Source organism: Pungitius pungitius, chromosome 18, assembly GCF_949316345.1.
Source record: "Pungitius pungitius chromosome 18, fPunPun2.1, whole genome shotgun sequence".
Taxonomy (NCBI): domain Eukaryota; kingdom Metazoa; phylum Chordata; class Actinopteri; order Perciformes; family Gasterosteidae; genus Pungitius; species Pungitius pungitius.
In genome coordinates this window covers 1,947,321-1,958,137 of record NC_084917.1, presented here as the reverse complement: position 1 = coordinate 1,958,137, position 10,817 = coordinate 1,947,321, and positions in this window count along the sequence as shown.

Sequence of the window (10,817 nt, the reverse complement as noted above, 5' to 3'; positions counted from 1 at the left end):
CTCAGCTGTTCTCTTGTATTAGCCCGAGATTGTATTAGCCCGAGAGTATATATTTACTCAGGTCCAACCAAGCAGTCCAGTAGGAAAGAAAGCACCAGTTTAGCTTGTCAAATTACCCATGGGGCCCGCGCTGCGCCGCCTGCTGATGGCAGATAATTGAGCGCTTCTCTGATGAATGTGTGTCAGTAGCGTGACGTCGGCTCGCTCAAACAAAATTTTTAAAACCTCTCGATGAAAACATGTCAATTCTGCTGGAGGAATAGGACATTTTTTCCAGAGTTTTGACTCTGTTTCCCATCCAGATGGAATTGAGAATATGTTTTTTTGAAAAAATACAAGCTTTGCTCTAGTCCGAGACACCATTTGCTGTGGGACGATTATTTGAAAAAGCCATGCGTTTCTTTTTGGATTAGCCTCTGTTTTATCGCCATATTTTGACAGTGAGCTTTGCGGTGGAACGAAGCTGCTCAGACCTTTCCAAGCTCCCCCAGGTGTAAATGTTCCCACTTGATGCTTCGAGGTAAGATGATAAAACGCGGCGGGAACAAACTGAGTCTTGTTTATCCATGTGTTCCCAGCGAGGGTGGCCAAGGCCAATTTATAGTTAGTTTTCCCAATGCATCCAGTGTAATTTAATTCACCGCCTAGGAACCTGTGAAAAAGTTTAATGGCGGTATAGAGCGAAAATAATTGACGCTACCAAAAGGAGATTAGAGAGGCATTAGGATGTGGGAGGTTTAACGACTCATCTGTCCTGAACAAATCAGTTTTACAAAGCAAAGCCGCTCTCAGCAGAATTACAGCCTCTGTTATCCGACTCTTATTGCCTGGCCCCATTAACCGGGTCCAACCTGAAGAGGAATCGGTGGAACAGCATCATCAATTAAGGCCGACCGCCAAAGAAGTCGCTCCCACAAAGAGGCTGCGCCTCGACAGCAAAAATGCCTTTTCTGGCTTTGTGTTTTTGGCTCAAATTTAAATTCCGCACAGATGTTCATGCTCCCCAGTAGATGAATCCTAATGACTTTTGGAGACCATGAGGTGGAGATTTGTGGTTTGTAGTGAAATAGTGGATGGACATCATGTAATCGGTGCAGCTCCTTGTACAGTCTATGGCTAATTGCTGTTTCTTTATGCTAATGTTTGCATGCTAACACGCTAAACTGAGAGGATAACAGTGGTCAAATTGATGAACGGATTCATTTAAAATGTTGTGAAACGTTAACGGTATTTTGCATTCCAGTGACAATTTGTTGAGCTGTTAAGCAAAACTGATATTTAATGCTTCTTTTAATTCTTAAAGCAGGCCTGTGATACTTGTTTTAGGAGGATTTTAAGGATCTAAGTAACACAAAGAGCATCAGAGAATATAAACTGAGTCCTCGCGTCCATGTCAAAGAGGATAATCCACCGCCACGTCGCTCGGTTTCACGCTTCGGGTGCAGTTATTCCCCCTAAAAAGACCCGACAAGCTTGCGCACACAGACCTTAACTGCAGAAAAACCAGACGTGAGAGAAATAGGCTGTAAAGGAGGAGGAAATTGGCGGGGAGGGAACGTTGAGAGAAGGGAGCAAGGGGTGAGGGAAGGGCTCGTATCGATCATCTGCCAGGTGTGATGGATAGCGCAGTAGTGGCAGCGGCCAGCGGAGGAGAGGAGAGAGTGATTTCTGCTTTTCAACGTCCTGATGAATGAGAGCGTCTGAGAGGAGGCCGGTGTCCAGAGCCGGCCACGTGATGGACTGTCCTGTCAGCCGGACAGAAATTGAATGAGAAAAAGAGAGCTGAGGGGGGGGGGGGGGGGGCACAAGGGTAGACTGGGGAGGAAGAGAGTGGACTGAGGGATGAGGGTAGGACATCGAGGAATAATGTAAACAGGAAGGTAAGCCACGATAGGAGGGGGGGGGGGGGGAATAAAGGGCAAAGAGGGGTGGGAGACGGGTGGGAGACAGGAGGAGTGAGTTCATCTTTATTAATGTCCGAAGAGCAGAGAGGGAGTTATTAAAAAAAAGAGAATGATGAATGGAAGGGAATGGAGGAGTGCAAAAGAGTGGGGGGGGGGGGGCGGTTGACGAGGGGAGATGTGATATATGCCCCCTCCCGGCTTTCTGAAATCTAATAATAACAGTAAGGAATGGGCCAGTTGGTGGACCTGGAGGGGGGTGGAGGGAAGGACGCCAGTAAAAACCAGGCGGAAGCAACACGAAAATTATTTAAATTTTTTAAATTATTATCAGCGAAACAAAGTAAAAAAAACAACTTCGAGGAGAAACAAATCATTGGAATCCGGCAGCATTTTATGTCCCCGATAAATTGACCCTTAAGTTGGAACACAGACTGGCCAATCGTAGCGTAGCATTAGACAACCCGGGTCCAGGCAACGATCGGTCTCTGGACATTTGATTCTCGTGCAATCACTGCAACGTGTTGTAATAGTGATACTTCTTACCTGGAGGAGTTTAGGTTAACATTATGTTTCTACATGAATACCTGAGCAGCTACCATCAGGAGATCAATAAATAGCATTAACACTTTTAAGCAACACAACCTCCAGCTGGGCGAGTGGCCTACTGATATTATTTGACTTTTTTTCCATGACATTTTTCGACCAAACATTTTTGGACCCTTTCTCCATGACATTTTTTCAAACTGATATATTTTTACTTTTTTCTATGACATTTTCTGACCAAATATATTTTTTACTTTTTTTCCAGACATTTTTCGACCAAACATTTTTTGACTTTTTTTCCATGACATTTTTCAACCTGATATATTTTTACTTTTTTTCAATAACATTTTTGGACTTTTTTTCATGACATTTTACATGTTTTTGACTTTTTTTTACCATATTTTTCAAACTGATATTATTTGACTTTTTCTCTAGACATTTTTCAACCAAACATTTTTTGGACTTTTTTTCCATGACCTTTTTCGACCAAAATTTTTGGACTTTTTTTCCATACATATTTTCAACCTGATATATTTTAACTTTTTTCCATGATATTTTTCGACCAAATATATTTTGACATTTTTTCAAGACATTTTTTGACCAAATATATTGAAATTTTTTCAAGACATTTTTTGACCAAACATTTTTTACCATGACATTTTTCGACCAAATATATTTGGACTTTTTTTCAATAACATTTTTCGACCAAAAATGTTTGGACTTTTTTTCCATGACATTTTTTCAAGCTGATATATTTTTCCTTTTTTTCCATGACATTTTTTGACCAAATATATTTTGACATTTTTTCAAGAAATTTTTTGAAAAAAAAATTCCATGACATTTCGACAAAAATGTTGGGGACTTTTTCTCCATGACATTTTTTGACCAAATACATTTTGACATTTTTTGACAAAACATTTTTTGACAAAACATTTTTTGACAAAACATTTTTTGACAAAAAATGTTTTGTCAAATATATACAAAATATATTGAATTTTTTTTCAATAAAATTTTTTGACCAAAAATGTTTGGACTTTTTTTCAATAATATTTTTCGACCAAAAATGTTTGGACTTTTTTTCCATGATATTTTCAGCCTGATATATTTTAACTTTTTTCCATGATATTTTTCGACCAAATATATTTTGACATTTTTTCAAGACATTTTTTAACCAAACATTTTTGGACTTTTTTTCAATGACATTTTTCGACCAAATATTTTTTGACATTCTTTTCCATGACATTTTTTGACCAAATATATTGACATTTTCTTCAAGATATTTTTTGAGGAAAAAAATTCCATGACATTTTTCGACAAAAATGTTGTGGACTTTTTTTCCAGACATTTTTTAACCAAACATTTTTGGACTTTTTTTCCATGATATTTTCAACCTGATATATTTTAACTTTTTTTCAATGACATTTTTTGACCAAATATTTTTTGACAAAACATTTTTTGACAAAACATTTTTTGACAAAACATTTTTTGACAAAACATTTTTTGACCAAATATATTGAAATTTTTTCAAGACATTTTTTGACCAAACATTTTTTACCATGACATTTTTCGACCAAATATATTTGGACTTTTTTTTCAATAATATTTTTCGACCAAAAATGTTTGGACTTTTTTTCCATGACATTTTTTCAACCTGATATATTTTTACTTTTTTCCATGACATTTTTCGACCAAATATATTTTGACATTTTTTAAAGACATTTTTTGAAAAAAAAAGTTCCATGACATTTTTCAACAAAGATTTTGTGGACTTTTTCTCCATGACATTTTTTCAACCTGATATATTTTTACTTTTTTCCATGATATTTTTCGACCAAATATATTTTGACATTTTTTAAAGACATTTTTTGAAAAAAAAAGTTCCATGACATTTTTCAACAAAGATTTTGTGGACTTTTTCTCCATGACATTTTTTCAACCTGATATATTTTCACTTTTTTCCATGACATTTTTCGACCAAATATTTTTTGACATTTTTTAAAGACATTTTTTGAAAAAAAAAGTTCCATGACATTTTTCAACAAAGATTTTGTGGACTTTTTCTCCATGACATTTTTTGACAAAAATGTTGTGGACTTTTTCTCCATGACATTTTTTGACCAAACATTTTTGGACTTTTTTTCCATGACATTATACAACATAATGTTTTGACTTTCTTTAACCAAATTTATCAAACTGATATTTTTAAACGTATTTACATTTTTTAACCAAAAGCATTTCCGTGACATTTTGAGGTTTTTCAACCGAAGAGTATTCTTTCCAATATTTTTGACTTTTTCTTCCCTTGAAATTTTTAGACCAAATGGATTTTGACTTTATGAACACGTCTCTCGTCATGAACACAAATATGAATGCTTGGATTTGTTTTGGAAGCATTAGAGTCCTGACTACAACAATCAACAAACCACAAACCTTTTCCTACTGCAAAGAAACAATGTTTGTTTTTCCAGAAACAAGTAAAAGTTTGTTAGAAACTTCCGCATCTCACTCCGTCTCTTCCACAGCCGGGACATATTAAGTGGATCCGTCCCTTGGAGAGCTTATCTCCAAATTACACGGCCAAAAGTGAATTCCTGCACCGAGCTCCACTTTCAGAAATGGCCTCACTCTCATAGAAGAAGCAGTGAAAGATGACAGCTTGTCCTCACGTTGCCAAGTACCAACAGACAGCCCTGAATCACCTCCAATGCGGCGTGAACGATACTGGCAACAAAAAGACTGCTTGGTTTGGCAAAAAAAAGAAACAGAGAAGGTTTTACTGGTGATTTATGAAAATGGAGACGGAGCAGTGCATCACCAAAAGAAGAATTATGAGAAGCATGAAACTAAAGTCATTCCCTGAGCTTGTCTGCACTTTGAGGAGTCGGATATCTGCGGATGACCTCAGTCTGCTTCAGTTACAGACATCAAGTTTGAAGATTAAAAAAACTAATGCCTGAGAGAAATTATCAGTTGGCTCCTAATCTTTCCTGGAGGCTAACTGCTAGCTAGCTACTAGCTTTTTTTTACTGAGACAGCTTTGAGGTGTTGAGATATTTTACTCACGTAAAAAAAGTAGTACCACATTATAAGTAGAAGAAAGAAGCAGAAATGTAAATACTCAAGCAAAGTACAAGAAGTATACGTACTTCGTTCCATTCCACTTCTGGTTACAGGAGTAAAAACATGTCAGTGCTCCTTTCATGGATACATTGGAGCAGCCGATAGCCCAACATTTTTAAAGGCAGAAGTGTTGATTGTTGAGCATCGTTTGTCTCGGTGACAAATATTTCCATTACTGCTCTGACTGTCGTCCATCTGCATCTGGAAAACGGATCCTGATCAAGTGCAAAGCCTTCCTGATCACCTGTGCACACTGCTAATGATTCATAATCCTTTAATTTAAATGACAGGTTTTTGTTTTCCTGTTTAAACCACATTCTCCATGTTTGTGATGAGCTAAATGAAAAAGTGTTCCTTTAACTGCTGAGATCTTTCTCCTGCTTCTTCCGATCAATGAACTGCTTCTAGAGTACCTTTACTTTTCCTTCTTCGAGAAGCTGATTCACAGTTTAATTTAGTGATAGTACGTTTACTTTAGAAAAGGATGTGAACACTCTATTGGTGGAGAAGACTATATCTAAAGCTAAATGTAGATGTATGTTTCTAAAGAAGAAGCCCCTGCTCTTTGTTTACAGGAACCTCACGACTATTGCTGTGTTCTGTAAACTGTTACCAAACTATGCTGGAGGTATCTCAACAGGACATCACTTCATGCAGGCTTAATGCGCGAAGATAAACACGCCAGTAAATATTAAATAAGGGCTCTGGGAAAACCAGTTATATCACCAGAGAATATAAGAGAATTTTAATTATCGTCTTAGGATAAATGTTCCCCTGAAGCCTCCCTCCTCTGCAGTGAGAGGATTTGGCATCCTGCTCCGCCGGTCTTTATGTATCTGTATCCACGGGACATCGTCCATTACAGCTGCGAGTTCCAGCCTTTGATTCCCTCGCATGTCTCATGAATCGCTGGAACGACACCAACGCATGAACACAACAAGATGCGCCTACCCGGCACAACGGGTCGAGTCCCCGGGAAGTTTGAGTCCACGGCACAGCAGCTCCACGTGCATCTTATTTTTAGAAGATATCATCATGTGAGAACCACTCATCTCTGAAACGACCAAAATGCCTTTTTCCAGCCGAATTCATTTAGCTTTTAAGAAGTAGGAGGATTTTTTTAACATATAAAAAGGGACACTTCCACTAAACTGAGGATCAGGACTAAACTGAAACTGGTCCCGAACCAGTTCAAAGTTCCTCACATTGACTTTGAATAAGAGGATGTGAACACATAGTGGTTGTTAATCTCCACCAACTATAAAAGCACACTACCTGCATCATTACCTAAACAGACAGGAGGTGACATCTCACAGCAGGGCAGTGTGTGTGTGTGTGTGTGTGTGGGCGGTGGGGAGGGGGGGGGGGGTGTTTATAGATGCAGGCGAGTCGAGTGAGAAGATGGAAGCAGTCAGCTGAACGAGGGATGAGAGGTGAGGGGGAAACAGAAGGAGGAGCTGAAGCCAGACAAGCTCATTAAAGAGAGGGCAGCGGTGTGACAAATGATGCATGGAGCCGGCGGCATTGATCCCCCCCCGACCCCACCCTTCCTCATAAGGGGGAGGGGGTTTGGGCAGAGAGATGCATGTAGAAGTGTGCTTGTGTGTGTGTGTACTGAGAAATACTCAGGTGCTGCACTGCCCTAATGGAGAGGCCCTTTGACGGATGACTTTTCAGAAGAGGGGAGGAGAAGGAGAAGGAAAAAAAAGGTGGAGGTAGTGATTAGATAGTTGTGCTAATGCTTGACCTCCTCCACCCGGTGCCCTTCATCTCCACCCGAGGAAGAGGGGAAAGGTAAAGAGGGAGAGGACGGACTAGCTAGCTAGCTACTAAATTATAAAACAAATACAATTTGTCTCCTCTATGTTCTATATAGCACAGATAACTGCAATGCATGAAAAGGGAAATTAAGAAATAAAACTTGAACAAATAACCTGCCACCAACCACGAGACAAGATCCCAGAGGTGTGAACTCACTTTGTAAATCCAAACTCCGGCCTTAAGAGGAGGGAACAGACGCGGCGGCTGGGAGGAACGCGGGGAACACTCCCGGCTCGCAGGAAGCAGCTGCTGAGAGTGACGTCCAATTCCTGCACAACATGTAAATGGTGTAAAAAAAAAAAAAGCAGGTTAAACGTAGCGCTGGAACGACAGCGCAGGTGAGCACACTTCACCTCCATCACCTGGGATGGGTCTGTCAACACACACGAGAACAACGGTTATTGTTTGTATTCGCCAATAATGCATCCAGCTCCTCCTGTAAGCGTCTGTAAAGATTAAAAATGAGTGTAACACTCTGCAGCAGAGGGAATTGAGTTATTTATATGTTCACACCTGAGTAGCTTGTATGAAACAAAGAGGTTTAAGCACGCTGAGCACTACTTTTTGTGTCTTTTTTGAATAATAATAATAATAATTTTACCTAAATGTGCAGACAACTCGCCACGAAGCAACGTCTGAGAGAGGGTTTGTCAATTTCATTACCGGTTGCAGTGATGGCGTCACGTGTCTTGTGCGCGTATTATCGGGAGATGAGCCGAGACGACTGCAAGGACGAAGTGGAAAGATAACAGTTTGCAGAAGAAAAGGCACCCAGGAATGGAAGGAGGCAGCCCGGAGAGGAGAAGAGGAAGAGAACAAATGAGCGGGTTTTGTTGGGATTCGGGCAGCCGGGGCGATCATTACCATACATCAGGACAATGAATGAGGCTTTCAGCGGGCGGTAATAGGAATTTGATAAATCACGAGCCGAGAATTAACTAGACGTCAAAACAATGAGAGCACTCTGATAGATGAAGAGGGGATGATGGCATAGATTAGTCAGAGGAGGAAGGAGGTGAAGGAGGGGGGGGGGGGGGGGGGGACAAGAGAGTCCAGACAAGGTCGGAGAGGGTGAGGGTAACAGGGGGGGGGGGGGGGGAGGAAGACGTGACACACTGAAAAAGAACGATTCGTTTAAAATACAGCATTCGGCGCATCCACAAAAAGTCTCCGGGGGTCGATTGGAGTGGGTTATGCTACATACCTGCCAACTTTTCAAAAAACCTTGTGAGTGAAATTTTGTGGGGGGTGACTAAAATCACGCCACGCACACAGCCACACAAGCTGGTGGCTCATATATCAGAGAATTGTAATTAATTTGCTGTTGAACCCGTGTTGTACCCTGCATTCTGGTGGTTTGTGGGGAGGCACAAAGCCATTGATAGGGGCAGCCTAGTGGAGATGGGACAATGTTAGTTACATTTTGTGAAGCAGACATAGCTGAAGGTCCACCCCCCCCCCCCCCCCCCCCCTCATGACATGTTGCATTATATAGATGTGATTTCATGCATTCTAGTGGATTTTGAGTGGTCTGCTAAACGTGCAATACCTGAACTTATTCTGATTCATCTTCAGCATTCTAGACTTGAGCTGAACATTCAACCAGAAATCTATTGTCTAAATGACTGCCTACGCACCACATGTAAGCCTTATTCATAGAGCAGTGTTTAAGATTTGACCTAGGTAGGTAGATTTATATTTTGATTAGAATGGAATTATACTAATTCTTAACTGAAACCATACCCATGTTGTGAATAGCTGTATTCTTAAGAGCACTTCATGATTTATGTTCAGCCAAAAATGACACAAGATTAGTTAGGGATGAACATTATTCTTCATTCAAACCCTCCAAAGCATCTAGCTAGTATACCAACAGGCTAGTAATAATGTGTTCTCCTGCTGCTTGTTGACAGCTGAGTTTACGTTCACCACACTAATCATGTTCACATTCACAAACAAATAACTTCTTTCAAGATTTAAAGTTTAAGAGAGTGAGTAGTTCAATTCAATTCAATTCATTTTATTTTGTATAGCCCAAAATCGCAAATTACAAATTTGCCTCAGAGGGCTTTACAGTCTGTACACATGCAACATCCTCTGTCCCGAAACCCTCACATCGGCACAGGAAAAACTCCCCAAAATATGAAAAAACCTTCAATGGGGAAAAAAGGGAAGAAACCTTAGGGAGAACGTCAGAGGAGGGATCCCTCTCCCGGGATGGACAGACTGCAATGGATGTCATGTGTACAGAATCAACAATGTAAAAGATGTACAATACATTCAATTTGAGTAGTGAACTGGGTGCTATTTCATTGTTACATACCTAGCTTGTCGGTAGTGACCGTTTCGTCGTCTGTTTATGTTTATTTCGCGCCACTGGCGTCTCTTCTTCTGTGGCTTATTTCGCGGTGCAGCGCATGTGGCGCAGTGAGGCTCATCAGCGCCATCTATCGTGGAGTTTTGAAAAAGGAACGAACGAGTCTCGGCCGGATCTTTTTTTTTTTTTGCGTGAGAAATCGGATGTGTGGCGCGAGTGCGTGTGACAACAGGCAAAAACGTGTGTCACACGGCGAAAGGCGTGAGAGTTGGCAGCTCTGATGCTAGCAGCGGGTAATGCTAGCAGCGGCTAATGCTAGTAGCGGCTAATGCTAGCCGCAAGAAAGTTTTTTTTATCATTCCAAGTCGTAGTCTACACCTGCAAACACACTGTGACTCATGTGACACCGCTTGAGGAAAAGCGTCACTCTTGAGGAGCGACAACAAGCAAGACGTTTGCAGTAGAACTCCCAGAGTTACACACGTTCGAGGTGTAGCCGCTTAACACCGCTAACAACCTGGCGTCTCTGGCTGGTCCTGAGACACCTACCTTGAAAAATATAAATAAACTGACCACCATCTCTGCTACGAAGCATTGTTTACCAAACGTGGCGGATGGCGTTCAGGGGGGGTGGGAGGTGGTTTGTTTGTTACCTGACCGCACAGACACACAGTCGATGCCCCCCCCCCCCCCTTCACGGCGGAGTGATGGACGTTGTTCTCAGATTCCCCCCAATTCCCGGGGGTGCGTGAGGCAACGCGTAGACCTCGATCTTCTGAATGCATCCCATTCCAGTACATACTCCCCCCCCCCCTCAAATCGTACAATATTCAGTTAACGGCTCATTTGCCGCCGAGCGCTACGTTGGAGCATGGGGGGGAGCGCTGATGGCCCCTCAAACGCCCACGTTAATGAGCTGTGAGAGGGGCCCATCAGTCACCGCGGCAGAAGCTCACTCCCGGTATTATTTATGGCCGTGATTGGCGTGCGTTTCCTCCGCTCCGCACTGACGGAACCGGCAATCCGGAGGAGTGGCGGGAGGGTTGTGTGCACGATGCGCCGTGGTTTCACACGTCACAAATTACACTTTGACTTCAACAGAATTTGATTCC